Source organism: Chenopodium album, chromosome 8, assembly GCF_948465745.1.
Source record: "Chenopodium album chromosome 8, dcCheAlbu1.1, whole genome shotgun sequence".
In the NCBI taxonomy this organism is placed as follows: domain Eukaryota; kingdom Viridiplantae; phylum Streptophyta; class Magnoliopsida; order Caryophyllales; family Amaranthaceae; genus Chenopodium; species Chenopodium album.
In genome coordinates, this window is record NC_137841.1 from 47,851,550 (window position 1) to 47,869,007 (window position 17,458).

At 36.2% G+C, this 17,458-nt stretch overlaps 1 non-coding gene across 1 annotated transcript; it reads left to right on the forward strand.

Moving 5' to 3' along the window:
- The first annotated feature begins 55 nt into the window (after positions 1-55).
- LOC145556841 (small nucleolar RNA R71) lies at positions 56-162 on the forward strand. Its single transcript, XR_014091935.1, has one exon. It is a non-coding gene; the product is annotated as a small nucleolar RNA R71 (small nucleolar RNA).
- Positions 163-17,458: the final 17,296 nt, after the last annotated feature.

Here is a 17,458-nt window from a genome sequence, read left to right on the forward strand (position 1 = left end):
CCTTGACATTAGCTCCAAGCCATCATTAAAGAATCTCATGAGCAAATTATGGTTAAATTCATGATGAGGACATTCTCTAATCAAATCCTTAAACCTTCCCCATGCTTCCCCAAGAGTTTCATCCGTTTCTTTCTTAAAGGAAGCTATCTTCCTCCTCATTTTTGCGGTTTGCTCATCAGAAATGAAACTCTTGAGAAAGGCCTTCGCAACTTCCTTCCATGTGGTGAGAGAGTTGGGCTTCAAAAGCTTGAGCCATTTCTTTGCTTTTCCGGTGAGAGATTGCCGAAAGAGATGCATACAAATGTAATCTTGGCTCACTTCATTGGTTTGCATCATTGCACACAACTCAAGGGAATCGGTCCAAATGCTCAATAGGGTCTTCACTTGCACCTCCGGAAAATCGCTCAATTTGTACCATCCTAGCAGATTGTGGATGGATAGTGAAATTAGTCTCGGTGGTTGGGAGAAGTATACCACTTGAGCTCATAGATTTCCGGATTTTCAAACTCCCTAAAAAGAAGGTCATCCTCTTGCCCTGCCATATCTCTTTTTGAATACAACAAAGCTAAGCACACGATTAGCAATGACAAGTAGGATTAAACAAGAAAAATAAAAAAGGAAAGCAAATAAAATGACTCTAACAATAGCAAAAAGAAATGTTAAACAAGCCGTTTCCCCGGCAACGGCGCCAAAATTTGATCAGGGCTAGATGGTCGTTGAGTCTACTACCGTAATCAAATTAATCATTTATATACCTAAACTACCCTAAAACAAGTATAGGGGTATGTAAAGGGTCGAATCACTAAGGAAGCTCACTCGTCCAACATCAATATCACTAATGCAAGAGTAAAAAGGGGAATGTTTTTGTTGGTTTTTGGATAAAAAGCACTATTATTACAAACAAGCAAAGATAGAGATGATTAAAATCTAGAGAGAACGACGCTAGGGGTACGGGGGTGTCAAACATGATTAGAAAGAGGGGAACAATAATGGTTATCATGATGAACATGCCAAAGAACACATGATTCTACCTAAACAGTTCATTCTCATGCAATAGTCTAGGCAAATCAATGAAAAAGGTCAGTCTATACTAATTAGGATCATTATCATGCATCCTATTAGTTACAATCAAATCAAGAGAATAAAGAAACACAATCCATAAAACTCCACTTTAACAACTCATTCTAATGCAATCATTAAAAGAAAGATGATATTAATCTAGTTCAAATCACTTTCATACATTTAAACTAGAGAACATCAAATAAAGTGCCACAGTAATCTCAAGCTATCAAAAATCATGTCTTTCATCAATTTATGGCATGAGTTCAATCCAACCATCATCATTAATCCAATATCAACACATATTTTCCACCCCCTTCCCCTAGCTAAGAAATTAGCCTAGGGAAGGGAGATTAAGCTTAATAACAATACTAAACATGAATTCAAGAAGCACAAAACTAAGCATGATTAAGAACAAAGAAAACAATGCCAACTAGTTCAACTAAAAAGATCAATGAAAATAATCAACAATAAATCAAATAAATAAAGTTAAAAGAAGGGATTAGAGATTACTAAAGATGAACTTGATTAAAGATGAAAACTTGGAAGTATTACTTAATTGAAATGAACTTGACTAAAAGTTGAATACAATAGAGAAACTTAAGCAATAATCTACTTTCTCTCTAAAATTATCTAATCTAACCCTAAGAGAGAGAAACTCCTTCAAAACTAATCTAAAAAATGGTTGTTAAAAGTTAAGAGGGTATTAACTCCAAAAGGGGTTTTTATAATACAAGTTAACTAAAATAAATAAAGAAAAATAAAAGAAACTAAAATAAAGAAAAAGAAATAAATAAAAATTAAAAGAAAATAAAAAAAATTATTACAACAAATAAAATTATTATTAATATTACACACTTTTTTTACTTATAAAATTAGTGTATTACAAATTATTATATCTACTATTTTATTTTACATATTCTTTTTTATATATAAAATAGTACAAAAGTATATAATTTTGTTTTATAAAATATATAGATGTGGTTGTGAGGTGAGGATAAGGCGGGTACGAAGTGGGGCGGGTGGAGCGGGGCGGGTACAATATAAAATCCATCCCCGCCCCATCACCCATGGCGGGTATGATTTTTATCCCCATCCCCGCCCCACCACCCACCAAACCAAGACCCATCCTCGCCCCACTAGGGCGGGGATGGGGCGGGTCTCCTACTTGACCCACCCCATTGACATCCCTATTTGGTTCGGTAATAAAAAAATTTTTTTGTGCTAATCACATGATCTAATGTAAGAAAAAGATGCTTATTTATGAAGAAGGTAAGAAATGTGACACATAGACACATGGAAAGGAGAACCTATGCTAGACTTTATAAGGGGGAAGGCTTTGAAACAAAAAAAGAAGAAAACATGAAATCTTGGTGAGAAGCTTGCATCATGCTTTGTCTTCATGGCTGTTTATAAGTAACTTCTTGCCGCCTGGTGAGGAAAAAATTTTGTTGTTGCTGATGCTTTGATTGGAAGAAAAGAAGGAAGGAATGACGTTCCCCTTACTCTTCCAACTCTTGCCTAGTGATTCTTGAACTCGAGTACTATGGAACAAAATGAGCTCACTTAATGCATTGACTCAATACTCGGATTGGAAAGGAAGAGTGTATGAAACAATTTTGAAATCTGATTGGAAATACTCCACTCATTCCTTTTACGACGGAAAACGACGCATGCATGGTCCTAGTATACGATCATAAACAATATAGTGCATTACTCGAATATAAAGTGTGTGCAATGACTCAACATGTGTGATTAGGTGAATTTATTAAGATTCGTGATATGATCGCATGGCTAGACATGAGGATGTTGTGAAAAAACAAAAGACCCAATGGCCAAATAGCATAGAAGACTAAAAGACAAACTAACTTGATTAATTTTGTCCAATTTTATTGTTCATGCTATTTAGTAGGTGAAAACAGTCCATTGGCAATCATTAGTCATAAATAAGATCAACCACAATCAAAGACGAAGAACACATGTTAAGGTTAGCGCAAAAATCAATCACAAGAAACTAGGAAGAAGACTAGAATTCTAGAAGAGTTATGACTCAAGGGTATAAAAAAAATAAAATAAAAATCTATAATCCTATGTTATACGAGTTGACAAGGATTAAAGGACTTGGCTAAGACTAGCTTGACACGATTTTTTTTTAAAAAATAAAATAAAAAAGGTAACGCTAAAAAGACACCTAAACTGGACAGGCTGTAATATATCGATTATAACTTTTGATCTGTGACTTTGATTAGGACGAAACCAACTCCAAATGAAAGATAAAACTCGGGGCTACAGATCCTTAGGTGGAACGATGCGTAACTCTTTATCGAACTCTGGCGATGACCAATACATGTTGACTCTTGTGCAGTATACGGGAATAAAAAATCCGGGTTGACTCAAAAAAAAAAATCTATGACTCGACTCTAAAAAAATAAAAAGGGTTTGATAAGAGAAAAAAAATTAATTAAAAAAATGCACATATAAGCACATCGTCAAGCATGATGCAATGAAGTTTGCAATCTAAAGTCAAGATCTATGTTCCACTATGGTCAAGCTTTTGGGTGTCAAAGGGTACCATGGTTAAGAGTTTAGACGCGTTAGCAAGGCAGCCTCCCTTGAGGGTGTATGCCAACGGGTGGCTCTGCGAGTTCGTGATGAAATTGAACTCGACTCCATGGTTTGGGTGGATTTAAAAACTTAGATGAACCCTTATTGCCATGAGCATTTTTGGGTTGATAGAGCATAAATCCCCCGGGCTAGCCACATACGTAGAACACGTACTATTATGGTAAATAGGTAAGCTAAAATGCATATGTGACAATGCCAATTAAATCGCAGGAATACAATTCAAGAATCTTTCAATTCTCATCCACTCATCTCAATTAAATACCGATCACTCAAATCAATAAATAACCAAGAATCCTCCCCAGTGGAGCCGCCAAATTGTAGGCATCGTTCGAAGTGTGCCTACGATTAAGTATGTGGTGAATATGCTTGACACTCATAGGAAGTGGGAGTTGACATATACGATTAGAGACAAGGAAAGTAGGGAGCCGCCAACAAGTTTTTAAGGACCTTGTAAATCGTTCACGGATCATTAAAGGCAACTAAGAATAAGGGACAACGATTGACCCGTGAAGGTTACACCCCATTCATAATCCATGAGATTACTAACTCCATATGGTTCGGGACCACGAAAGGAGGATCGGGGATGATGGTACAAAGTGAGTCACAGAGTTACATTCGCCCGTATTGGCCTCTACTCGATTCTTATAGTGAAAAGTGATTCTTGCGATCTCAAAGGCATGCAAACAAAATATTCGATTCGCTCCAAACTATTATTATGCTAATTGGTTGAATATTAATGAAGCACATAATTCTAAAATATTAGTGATCACTTAATTAAACAATTAGATTAAAAAGGAACCTAAACCGGTTGTCCAAATTATCTTATTAGGCGTGATTTTCAATTACATATTCCCTTTAAACATGCAATGGTGATCAATAAAAAATATAATAGAATAAACATTAATATTGGAAGCAATTTAACAATAATAGCATTAGTCAAATCGAATAATAAATTAACCTAATCATGATAATAACAATATAAAAAAAAATAAGTAATTAAATTAATTAATTACTCACATTCCACGCGTTCCTTAAAATTGCTACATCATGAATAAATCAAATGGAAATTAAATTAAATAAATGTAGATTTGATTTGGTCCAAATCCTTGGTTAATTATAACTTTCACGCCTTGGTTTAAGAATAGAATTTGGGGTATTATATGGACTCCTTGGAGCGCTTAGGGGAAGTATTATGAGAGAATAGGATGGCTAGTGTTTAGGCTAAAGAAGGAGAAGAGAATGATTTGATGATCAAGCTTGTTGATGATTGAAAAAGGGGAGATATGACCTCTATTTATAATGAAAAAAGAGGGTCAAATAATTAAGATAAGATTCGAATTTAATCAGAATAAAACCCGATACACAGCAATTATTTTTGCTTTTATCATATCTTTTGATCTAGAAATTGGAATAAGATAAATAAGATATCGTTGGAAATCTCTTGAAGTATACTTTCTAATACAATTAGAATCAGATTAAAATATTTTGTATAATAAAAGATATGGACGAAATAGTGAGACGGTGTCAGTTTTGGATAGAGTTTGGTATTTCATTCATATCTTTTCCGTTATAGCTCGGAATTGATATTAGAATATATCATTGAAAAGATATTTTCAAGGGCTATCCAACAATATAAGATTTGGATAAAAATTATGAGTCATGAAAATAATATATGTCTATCTTTGAACGTCTTTCAATTCAAATAGATTAGGACTTTCAAAAAGAAAAGTTTTATTCAATTTCAAACTCTTTAATCTTATCTTTTCAAAAAGGATAATTAAGATCTATTAGAAACTTATAGAAGCTTTCAAATAATCCTAATTGGTTTAGGAATGGGATTAAATAATTTGAACCCTCCACATGATCATTGGGTCGTAGATAAGGTGGGCTTAAGTTCGGTTTGGGCTCAGTTTAATATTTTGGTCATAACTTATTCGTTATAACTCGGATTTGGGCTTATAATATATTGTTGGAAATATCTTTTCAAAACCCATCCAATTATTGAATCATTGGACCAGATAATGGACCAAAATAAACAGGACTAAACTTTTTATAAAAACGACACGAAATGAATGATTTTAAAGGACACAAAATGAATTATTTTGGGTTTAAAGGCACGAAAAGAGGAAAATAAGTTATGATTTGGGGAAATGGGCTAGGAATTGGGTTGGTTTATGAAATGGAAATATGGATTTAAGCACCCCAAAGATTAAATACTCAACTCGACCAATAATGGCGGTGAAAGGTTGTTCATCATCGGGTTTGGTTTTGGGGAGACATTTTTAGGTGTCTACACACATACTTCGTTAGTTTCCCCTACGAGTATTGTGGCTAGAGGTTTTTCTATAGGTGTGATATAGTCCAAAGAATTGAACGTCGTACCACTTCCCATATGGTCCTCATCAATATGAAACACCCCTGATGGGGATGCATTATTGTTAGGTTTAGGCGTGGGAATTCTCCCATCGTCTACTAAATCTTGTATTTTGTGCTTTAAGACGTAGCAACGTTCAATACCGTGCCCAACGCCTCTATGATATGCACAATAAGCATTACCATCCCATTGAGGAAACCTTCTTTCTGGTGGAGTGGGTGGTGTCGGCCCTGTTGGCGCAAGTAATCCTTTTTCGCTTAATTTTTCTAATAACACTTTATAGCTTACAAGAAATGGTGTAAATTTTCTTTCTTTTGTCCATCTCCTTCTAGGATCATTATTGTTGTATTGATTTGTATTATTGTATTGCGTGGTAGTCGCAAATACATCAATAGGGGATGATGTATTATCATTCCCTTTTTTGTAGTTATTCTTAGGTTGATGATGATAATGGGGTTTATTTGCTTTCTATTTAGCAAGATCATCTTCAATCCTAGTATCCACAGAATAGACCTTTTGAAAAGTGTCTAAACCAAGGTAGCGTAGATGTTTGTTGTACTTTTCATGACAGTTGTCGATGAATTTTTGTACCAACTCGAGTTCAGGTGGCCTTTGGGCAAGGTGGGCCACCTTTTCTCGCCGTCTGCCATAGAAAGCAAGGAAACCTTCATCATCTCCTTGTTTAAGCATTTCAAGTTCACGTATAGTCGATTTGAACTCTACGTTACTCTCATGTTGGGTAATGAAAGCCAAAACTACATCTTCCCATGTTGTTTTAAATTTCGGATCTAACTTATAATTCCCTTGTCTCGCGGTTGGGTTTAAAGATAAAGGGAAATTCAAAGCATAAAGCTTAGGATCAACTCCCTTTAATGCCATGGTGCCAGTAAAACACATTAAGTGATTTTATGGGTTATTGGTCACCTTAAATATTGGCAAGTCCGTAGCTACGAACTTTTCTGGTAAAGCAAGTCTTGAGGGATGAGCAAACTTTTTTGCGTCAAAGTACTTGTTCCCCATGGTGGAACGAAGAACAAGCTTCTCTAACGAATTTTCTTTGACGGATAATTGTTCCATCTTTTGTTGCAAGGCTAGAGCCTCGACATTTTTCTTTTTAGCTTTTTCAAGTTTCTTAATTCTTCTTTCCTTGCCCTCTTGAGCCTTTTCTTCTCTCAAGCGAGCAATCTCTTCTTGGAGTTGTTCGATGGTTGACGTTGTTGTTGGACTAGGATGAATTGTCGAGGGAAGGTGGTTTGAAAAAGGTGGATTACTTGATGATAAACGTAGAATACGAGCGCCCGGGAGTCTTCGTTCCCAAGCTTGAGAACCGGCCCTAAAGGAAGTACGAAAGGATAAGTAAAATGATACGCTTGTTTAGAAGAAAGGAAAAAAAAGAAATGACGCAAGATATAATCGAACGGATAACATCACCCTTAAACAATTCTCCAATGAAGATATTGTTTAAACGAGTCAATTTGTTTTTTGAGAAATCAAATCGACTTGTAATAGTGTGCACGCGCAAGAGATTAAGCTGCGCGTGGAAGGCGCGCGTAACCGAATCTCTTGCGCTGGTAGTGGTCGCGCAACTTATTAAGTTGCGCGTGCCACCTGCTCGTAAGATTTTTTTTTAATTCGAGTGCTCTTTTTTTTTTTTTTTTTTGTCATCGTTTTTTTTTTTTCTTTTATGTTACCCTTCAAATATGACTCAAAATTACGAAGAGACTACTTCATAATTGGGAACATAGACCAAACTAAAATTGGGAACATAGACCAAACTAAAAAAAGAAGACTATCCTAACACGTTGCATATAGTCACATAAGCACATAAAGCATGTCATAAGCCAAGATTCACGTAATGCCATTCTAAGGTCAAAGAGGCTTGGGTGTCCAAAGGTACCATATCTTAAGAAACGACGCACAAATCAATCACTCAACGTGTTGAATCATGGCATTGTCCTCTCAACATTTTGTTGGTGATATGGGTGGGATGATTGTTATTGATTTCGGGATAGAAGCCTAGTGTTGGAGACCCCTAATCAATGAGCCAATCTTTAATGGTTAAAGTGTGTTATTCTTATGCATGATGCGATGTTGCTTGTTTGGTTTTTACTTTAGTGCAAAAGGAAGATATTATGCGTTAAAGTCTCGCTCTCTAACTAGAGATTATCCAAGTTAATTCTTGTTACAACCCATAGGCAACCTAGTGTTGGAAACCTTGGACCATAACTAAGAACTAATCATATAACCTCTAAGTCCCCAGTGAAATCGCCACTGTAAGGAGGGTGATCCCATCGTAAGGGGGTCCTTCCTTATATGCCCATTGGCCCTTTAAAATCCTAGGACTTTACACTTGTTAAGGTGTAGTAGGATTTGAATTCCTGATTGTTTGGGGGACCTTGAATTAGAATTGATTTTATCATTACGCTTTTTTACAAGAAACAAGTAGGAGCCGCCAATGAGTTTTAGGAAAAATCATAAACCTCGTTCATGCTTTTCTTCCATGTGGGGTTCATGGAGTAGCTCGAATCGTAAGTTTACCCATGCCCAAATAGGTCTACATAAACCAGAAATAAGTTCGGGAGCAAGGGTACTAAAATAACGTTCCCTTTAGGGGGAATCGCTATCCTAGACTTAGTGCGGCCTCTAATAGCTCTTCCTTTTTTACAATTTCATCACCAAACAATATATGCAACGCGATACCTAAAACTAAGTTAGTTGATTTTATTTACACACGTTAATTCACAGGAATTACATTGCAACGTTGTTACTCTTTATATAATCAGTTTTGTGAAAAGAACAAGAAAATAAACAATATTCACCTTGGCTTAAGTGATCAACCAACAATTAATTATCCAATTCTAATCTTTATTTAACAAAATATATTACACGGATTTAATTAATTAGTCCTTTTAAGGTGATCAAACAACACTAATTAATTAATTAAAGTTCTTTTAAACAAGAAAATAAATATGATTTATCTAAGTGCTCGAGAATTTACCACTTCTCTTTGCTAGATCTCCATTTAGAACACTTATGTACACCTTCTTGTTCGGGAACCTCCACCGTAGTAACAAAATATCAAGGGGTGAGTGTTTAGGACAAGAGGGGTTAGGTAGCACAAGTTCACAAGTATCCCGCCAGAGTTTTAGGTTATTGTTCTGTGTGTTTTAAGCCTCGGATTAAGCCTCTATTTATAGGGAATGGGTAGGATTAGGGTTTTGAGCATTCTGCCGCAGCAGGTGTCGCGCGCAACAGGATTAGTTGTGCGCGGCATCCCAGCGCAAGTGATTGGGTTGCGCTACTATGGGCAGCGTAACAAGGTGTGTTGCGCACGGCATTATGGTAAGATTCGATTCTATTCTATATTTTTGTAAAATTCTGAATCTTCCGCGAGCGCATCTCTAGAGGTTGCGCTGAGTGTCGCGCGCAATTGAATTAGTTGCGTGCGCCTGCCCAACGCGACTGATGGAGATGCGCGTGGATTTTCTTGCGGCAGCACTAAAATTTAACCTAGGTGCTCCTAAATCCGTCATTATTGGGTTTTAAGCACGTGCTTAAGCCTAATATTGATCGGATTTAGTTAATTGGACCTTGTTTAGTTTTGTTCTTTAGTTTGGGCTAGTTTTTTGTGTTTTGTGGCTTAACCAGTTATCCATAAGCATTCTCCACTTCAATCCAACATGAAGATGGTTTTATTTATCGTCATTGCACTTCCTGTCGGGACAGGAGGCCAAAAGTAGATGTCTACAAGTATTTGGACTCGAATGAGGTTATGACCAATGTGTTTTTTGAGGGTCAAATGAAAACTCATAGCCTTTTGAGATAGTTCATTAAGAATGCTTCATGGGAAAGAGATGAGTTTGAAATGAATTTGCATCCATTCATGCATGGTTTTGAGACTTTGGGGTTTAAAGATGTTGAGAGAGTTATTGTTCATAGTTGTGATGGAGGGGATCATGTAGTTCCTCTTAGAAGTTGGATGTTTGAGGGAAATGGAGTTCATGAGTGTTCTTCTTTTGAGGATTCTATGATTGATTTCCATACTCTTGTTGGTGATGTGAGGCATGGTGGTGAGGAAAGTTCATTTATGAGACCATAGCCCCTATTCCCTTTTCTCATGTACCTTTTTCAAGGAGATTTGACCATATTCTTTACACTCTTATTTCCCTCCCTTCTTTTGTCAATAAGCCTATTGGGGACCCCTTGTCTATGATGATTTATATGCGCCTCATTTGTCTCCTATTTTGGAAAAGGGTGATGTTGCCACCCAAAAATATTGTGAGGAGAGTTTGCCTTTTTCTTCTTCTTCTTCTTCTTCTTCTTCTTCTTCTTCTTCTTCTTCTTCTTCTTCTTTTTCCTTTTCTTATTTTGTTGAATTTTCTTTTGATTCTTCTTCTTTCTCTTGGCATCTCTCTCTTCAAAGGTGTGCACTAAGCTTGTTGCATGCTTTCTCTTTGTCATGTGCATACTTGCTTTCATATGAAATGTGTAGTAGTGCATTTGACAAGCTCTTGCGTACGTTGAATTATTATTTTCTAGAGCGGTCAACCTTAAACCTTAAGCAAGACTTTCTCGGGAAGTAATTCATGCTTTATTGCTTTCATTTTATTTTCTTTTTAGAATAGATTTTATCTCACGGAAATGTTTGTGTGCCTTTTGCTAGGTACATGAATTGATATACTTTGATACATTGGTTTGAATTGAGATTTAAGGAATTATGACTCCTGTAGACACCTAAAAATGTCTCCCCAAAACCAAACCCGATGATGAACATTGAACAACCTTTCACCGCCATTATTGGTCGGGTTGAGTATTTAATCTTGGAGTGCTTAAATCCATATTTCCATTTCATAAACCAACCCAACTCCTATCCCATTTCCCCAAACCATAACTTATTTTCCTCTTTTTGTGCCTTTAAACCCAAAATAATTCATTTCGTGTCCTTTAAAATCATTCATTTCGTGTCCTTTTTATAAAAACGTTTAGTACAGTTTATTTTAGTCAATTACCAGGGTTCAATGATTGAATATTTGGATGGGGATTTAAAAGAGCTTTCCAACGATATATTATAAGCTCAAGTCCGAGTTATAACGAATAAGTTATGACCAAAATATTAAACTGAGCCCAAACCGAACCTAAGCCCACCTTACCTACGACCCAATGATCATGTGGAGGGTCCAAATTATTTAATCTCATTCCTAAACCAATTAGTATTAATTATAAGCTTCTATAAGCTTCTAAAATATCTTAATTATCCTTTTTGAAAAGATAAGATTAAAGAGTTTGAAATTGAATAAAACTCCTCTTTTTTAAAGTCCTATTTCTATCCGAATTGAAAGACGTTCAAAGATAGACAGATATTATTTTTGTGCCTCATATTTTTATCCAAATTTTATATGGTTGGATAGCCCTTGAAATTATCTTTCCAATGATATATTATAATATCAATTCCGAGCTATAACGGAAAAGATATGAATTAAATATCAAACTCTATCCAAAACTGACATCGTCTTACTATTTCGGAAATATCTTTTATTCTAAATAATATTTTAAAATTATTCTAATTGTGTTAGAAATTAGACTTCAATATCTTTCGAACGATATCTTATTTATCTTATTCCGATTTTTGGATCAAAAGATATGATAAAAACAAAAACCGCAAAAACGGCAGTCTATCGAGTTTTATTCCGATTTAATTCGGATCTTATCTTAATTCTTTGACCCTTCTTTTTTCTCTATAAATAGAGGTCATATCACCCTTTTTCCAATCATCAACAAGCTTTATCACAAAATAATTCTCTTCTCCCTCTTTAGCTTAAACACTAGGCTTCCTATTCTCTCATAATACTTCCCCCTAAGCACTCCAAGGAGTCCATACTTAACCCTAGGTTCCGTCCTAAAACCAAGGCGTGAAAGGTATAATTTACTGAGGATTTGGAGAAAATCAACTCTACTTATTATTTAATTTCATTTAATTTAATTTTTATTTGATTTATATATTTTATTGAAGTTACTAAAAATTTATTCATGATGTAGCAATTTAAAGGAATGCGTGGAATGTGAGTAATTAATTAATTTAATTACTTATTTTATTTTTATATTGCTAGTATCATGATTAGGTTATTTTATATTTTATTTGACTAATGCTGTTATTGTTAAATTGCTTCCAATATTAATGTTTATTTTATTATATTTATTGATCACCATATTGCATGTTAAAGGGAATATGTAATTGAAAATCACGCCTAATAAGATAATTTGGACAACCGGTTTAGGATCCTTTTTAGTCTTGTTATTAATTCAAGTGATCACGATATTTTAGAATTATATATTGCATTAATATTCAACCAATTTAGCTTAATAATAGTTTAGAGCGAATTGAATATTTTTGTTTGTATGCCTTTGAGATTGCAGGAATCATTTTTCACTATAAGAATCGAGTATAGGCCAATACGGGAGAATGTGAATCCATGACTCACTTCATACCATCATCCCTGATCCTCCTTTTGTGGTTCTGAACCATATGGAGTTAGTAATCTCATGGATTATGAATGGGGTGTAACCTTCACGGGTCAATCGTTGTTGCCTATCGTTGTCCCTTATTCGTGGTTGCCTTAAATGATCCGTGAACGGTTTACAAGTTCCTTAAAAACTTGTTGGCGGCTCCCTACTTTGCTTTGTCCCTAATCGTATATGTCAATTCCCACTTCATATGAGTGTCAAGCATATTCACAACATGCTTTGACGTAGGTGCACTTTGAACGACGCCTACAACTCCATATTTGCTAGCATATGGAAAGCAAGATTCAATTCTAAAGGAAAGTGGTTTTAAAAGGTTCAATTAGGTCATTTGCGGGTATTTACACCCACCTAACATTCGGTAATATCTTTCCTTGCTCTATCTCTAATGGTTGATAACTTGTTGGACATGTGTTGGTATTGTTGGTTTGATTTCTTTCTTTTCCCCTCTCATGGATTATTTAATTTGTGTTTGAGCATGATTTCTCATTCAAGCTTTGGGGAGGGTATTCTATCATGTTTGGTGGGATGTTGATTCATATATGCCATGCACAATTGTATATGCATGTCCATGTTCTTTATTTTGAAAAACTCCAAAAAATATTTTTGTTTCTTTCAAGGAAAATTTGCAATGTGTTTTATTTTGTTCTTGCTTTGGACATCATACTTTTGGACTTGTATAGTTGAATGCTATTCTTCTTAAATGGTAACGGTGTGCACGGTTTGAGAGTATCTTTGGTTGACTCTAGGATAGAACATGTTAAGTTGGTCGTATAGAACTATTGGGACCTTGAATCCGGATTCTATTGTTTTTAAAAACTCACAATTGTGTCCCCTTTGGTGAATTTGAAGCTTTTAGTGAGTTTTTGCCACAACCTTGTGAGGTTTCATGGTTTTTTAGCCTTCTCCATATCTTGTAAGAGCGGCATGGATCCTTGACTATTGCAAACCTAATCTTGAAACTTGACTCATAATTCTCAAGCACAAGACCAAGCCATCTAGGGAGGACAAAAGCATCTTTTCGGGGTGGTAATGTTTCTTTTCTAGGATAATCTTCTTTCATTTTAGTCCTAGGGTTTCCATTTGCCTACTTGCTAACCATTTGAGTCTTTTCCCTTCTTTGCAAGCCACAACTTTAAAACTTTGAGCCTTTTGTTTCTTTTTGTTCCATTTTTGGTTTTTGTGGTGCAAATGGTCATGTTCTTAGAGATTGTGATACATGAGTTTGGATATTGGTTCTTCTTTGTAAGCAAGCTTGTGCTTTGTATATTTTGTGAATAATGACAAGTGAATAAAAGTAAAAGCCGTCCATAGTTATAAAAGACAAGGACATTCAATTGCAAAGTTGTAAAAAAGTCGTCCATGGTTAAAAGAGGCAAGGACATTGAATAAAGTGAAAACTTGAAAAGTTGAGAAAAAGCAAAGCTAATCTCTTAAAGCTTTGGCAAAAATTGAAAAAAAAAACGATAAAAAATGAAAAAGTACAAAAAGTTTTGGAAATTTTGATTTTTACCACCTTCAAATAACGACTTTTTCGAATTTACCACCTCAAAAAAAACATTTACTTTACCACCTCATAAAAAAATTAAACATCAGTTTTACAACCAATCACCTCCAACTAACGGATTCCGTCCAAAAATCCATTAGTGGGGCCTACCCTGCACACGTGTCGCCATATTATTGGGTAAGTTTTAAAAAAAAATTAAAAAATCCCCATCAAGCAACCGGTGGTTGCTGCCACCGTCGGGACCCCCACCGCCGGACCGGCTACGACCAGCCCCACCACCTAACCGTTACGACCAGCCCCCACCACCTAACCTCTACCAGCCACCATTAAAACCCCAGCCACCGCACCAATTTCGACCTTAAAACCCTAGCCACCACCTAACAGCTACGACCAACCCCACCATCAAACCGCTACCGCCGCATCGCACACCACAGCCGCGCCGATTATTTCGACCCCTTTTCCACCAATTTTCGACCTCAAAACCCTAGCCACCACCTAATAGCTACAACCAACCCCACCACCTAACCGCTACTACTGCACCACACACCATAGCCGCACCGATTTCTACCTCTTTCCACCAATTTTCGACCTCAAAACCCTAGCCACCACCTAACAACTATGACCAACCCCACCACCATCCAAACCCAGACAAGAAACCACCTCCACCCAGACGCAAAACCACCGCGATCCGATACCACCACCACCCAGACGCGAAACCACCGCAACCCACCCTAGCCAACCTAACCCCAAAACCAATCTAACCCCAGACTAGAAACCACGCCACCCAGATGCGTAACCATCGTGACCGGAAACCACCACCACCTAGACGCGAAACCCACACAAAATTCCGACCAACCGAGGTATTTGATGTCGTTGCTGGTTGGTTGACATGGAAGATCGGGGAAGATGAAGAAGAAACGTCAAAAATGTGGGCCATACTAACGGATTCATGGACGGAATCCGATAGTTGGTGGTAAAATCGAAGTTTTGGAAATTTTGGTGGTGGTAAAGTAAATATTTTTTTTGGAGGTGGTAAATTCAATTAAGTGGTTATTTTAAGGTGGTAAAAATCAAATTTTCCAAAATATTTTGATGTAAATGTTTTCTCTCTATTTTTAGTATTGAGGACAATGATTTGTTCAAGCTTGGGGGGAAGCGTTCTTACGCTTTTTGTATATATGATTGTGGTTATAGCTTTGAATAAGATTGGGGGTATTAGTTCGTTTTTGTTTGGTGATTATTTGGTTATGAGGAGAATGTTGAATAAGCTTGGGGGTATTAGTTCGTTTTTGTTTGGTGATTATTTGGTTATGAGGAGAATGTTTGATCACCCTTTTTGTTTCACTAATTAGGAATACCACCAAATTCTAAATTTTAAGCCTACCCTAAACCTTTTTCCCATACGTTTCAACCTTTGGGAAAGCCCTTTTGACCTAAAGGTTGAGTCACATATCGGGGGAGGGAATTATGAGTTAAAGCCTAAGGAAAGGGGATGCAAAGTCAAGATTTCGAGAAACCTCAAATCTATTTGTTTTTTCCAGTTCCTTTGAGGAACTATAGAGATGCTCACTAAAAAGTAGATTTGAAGCTAATTGGGAGAATGTGCTAAAATGTTTTGAGATGAAAGTGAATCGCGTTTCTTTAGTTCTCTATGCTTAGCATGTCCTATATTTCAATCAACCTTATATATCTTAGAACGTGCACTCCCTTACTTGTTTAGAAAGATTTTCATTCATTTGTGCTTGTACATTTGGAAAAGTCCGTTCATGAACATTTGTTTGCTTTTCTTGTATTTTGGTTTCTTTTTCATGCTTTGCCTTGTTTGTATTTTTACAAGAGTTATAGGATAATCTCTTAGGAAACCTTTACAAGAGCATCACTCGTCCTCTAGGGCAATCTAGGGGTTTAAATGGTTTGTCTTTAGTTGCTAAAATTGACCGTGATTCCTACGAAAGTGAGTTAGTGTATATCCTTATCCTCTCTAGTTTTCTTGTTTCCTTCTTCGCTTGAATAATTTCATCATTTTTTCCTTTGGGTTGGATTTTATTTTGCTCGAGGACGAGTAAAATTTTAGCTTGAGGGAATTTGATGCGTGCCATTTATGGCACTCTTAGGCTAGGTTTTCTTCTTATTTTTATGATCGCTTTTAGTCTTTTATGTCGTGTTTTTAGAAAATATTCTTGATTTGTGTGTTTTTTTGTTATTTTAGAGAAATGCATGCTTTTAATGGTTTTCTTATTATTTTATTCATTTCTCAGCTATTTCTCTCGCTTCTTCGTTTCTTTGACTTGTTTTGTAGGTGTGTCGAGTTTCTCGGGATTTAATTATCAAGGAGGAAGCTCGAGCGCACTCAAGGAGGTTGATGGAGCTAAGTTCAGGAATCCAAACATGTAATTCAAGCTAGCTCCGCAAGCACAAGGACCTTGGAAGCAATGCTTTAGCTTGGAATGTTCAAGTGCTTGGAAGATAAAGGAGATGTCCTTCTAACGAGCATCGCCTCGAGTGCACCAATGATAGGGATGCTTGGGAGCGCGGAGATCGATCGAGCAAGCGAAGGAAACAAGGCCACGAGCTCCAAACAGGGGTGCGCGCGCAGCATAGGTGTTACGTGCGCGCAGACCTAGCTGTGCGCTCGCACAGCCTTGGTGATGCGTGCGCACAAATTTTCTGTGGCCTGTTGTGCGTGCGCACAGAGAGGTGGTGCGTGCGCACGGATTTCCCTATTTCCCCTCGCTCGTTTTATTATAATTTAGCCTTGTCATTTCTATTTTAGAAACGATTTTTAGATTAGCTTGGAGACTTTCTCTCTCATATCTTAGGTTAGGTTGAGAGCTTCTCTCTCTAGTTTTTAGAGATAGTTTAGGAGTAGTTTTAGAGAGAGAAAGTGAGGGATTTTAATGGTGGTTTGAGAGATTGAAGATTCAATTGTGACAATTATATTGAAGATCTTCTTAATCAATCAATGAGAATTTCTCACTCTATCTCATCTTTATTTCTTTGTTTAATTTCATGTTTGTTTGGTTTAATTTTGATGTTTGATTCTTGATAGTGTAATTGTTCTTGACATTTTGTTGATTCTTGATTTCTTTAGTTGATTGTTGATAGATGATGATTCTTGAGTAATTATTTGGCTAGGAAATGGGTGAAACGTATATGATTGATTGTTTGAGATTAATTTAGGAATTGTGTTGATTAATTGTTGAGATTAAAGTGATTAATGAAGGTTTGCATGTGTGTAATTCGATTAGGCCTTAATAATTATGCTAGATTGCATTGTAATTTCTAATGACACGACCAATTGATTTAGGAATTGCAGTTATTGATTGGTTTCGATTGTGATTCTCTTAGTTTGTTATTCATAGTGAACCCTAACT